This window comes from Vicia villosa, linkage group LG3 (assembly GCF_029867415.1).
Source record: "Vicia villosa cultivar HV-30 ecotype Madison, WI linkage group LG3, Vvil1.0, whole genome shotgun sequence".
NCBI lineage: Eukaryota > Viridiplantae > Streptophyta > Magnoliopsida > Fabales > Fabaceae > Vicia > Vicia villosa.
Window position 1 is genome coordinate 105,071,952 of NC_081182.1, and position 1,319 is coordinate 105,073,270.

Genomic DNA, 1,319 nt, shown 5'->3' on the forward strand with positions numbered 1-1,319 from the left:
TCGTGTCTCTTTGTTACTGAAGCTCTATAGCTCTTATATAGACATTGTAGTGCTTAAAAACTAAGCTAAAAGCATTAAGTGCTTTTGTTGAATTCTTGACTTTTTCAACACTTATGGCTTTGCATTCAAGCTACCATGGCTTGACTTTCAACTCTCCTTCTGCTGTACTTTGGCTTGGGGCAGAGTTTAATTGATTCCCTTGATGAGTCATGCTTAGAAATTAAGCCATCCATTATCCTTCCATTTTTACTTTTTATTTAATCTTAAAATAAGATAAAATCAAGCAAAAAATGAATAAAAATGGTGTGGGCCTTGTCTTGGTCGTGGGAGGCCCATAATAACATGGCAAAGATGTTTGAACCATGAAAACTTGGCCCCATTTGGAAAAAATACATTTTTGAGCAATGTTGATTTCATGCATTTTCCCAAAATTTAGCCAACTTCAACAAGGTGTAAATCCCTCAATTTTTGTCATATGAAGGAGATCTTGCACTTTTTGGAAACCTTAAAGAGTCCTCTAACCAATGTCTTTGGTCTCATGTCAAAATGATTTTTGATGCTCCTTGTGTGTCCTTTTGAAAAAAGTGTCTTTTTGTTGACTTTGAAAATGACCTGTAATGTCTTTGATCATATTTTTCAAATGGTGAATCCAATGACCATGGGATCAATGGCATTTGAAAGATAATTGAATTTCCTTCAAAATAAGCTTTGGTTTGAATTTTTTGGATGAAGGATGAGAGAGTTATGATCAGTCAAAGTTGAGTTGACTTTTCAGGCAAAAACCCTAATTTTGAATCTTAGGGTTTTGTTGATTTTTGATCTTTCCTTGATGAATTATGATCATCCAATGATCAAATGATGAATCCTTTGACAAAATATTGACTTTGACAAAAAAATTCATTTTTGACTGTCTGTTGACTTTTTTGGTCAAACGGGTTGTCTGTTGACTGTTTGAGCTGCTGACGGTGCGTCTGAGTGAATTGAAGTTTGAAAATTTGTATGATGGTACTTTGAGATATATGGATGTGTATGAAATCCATTTGAGCTCTCAAAAACTTGTTTCTCCTGTAAAAACAAGAAAACCCTAGTCAGGGACTGTTTATGTAGGAGACAGTTAAGCGTACCTGATTTTTGTGCAGTGTTGAGTCTCTGCTAATCGCGTGATATTCAGAAGACTTCTAGAACAAAAATATTGGAATTTTGAATTGTGAAAGATTGATTTGATTGATGGTACAAAACACTGAGAATTGTACTGCCAGCAGTTTGGCTGTCAACTGACTGTTCAGGTATTGACGTAGCAGTTAGAGTGAAAAATCAAC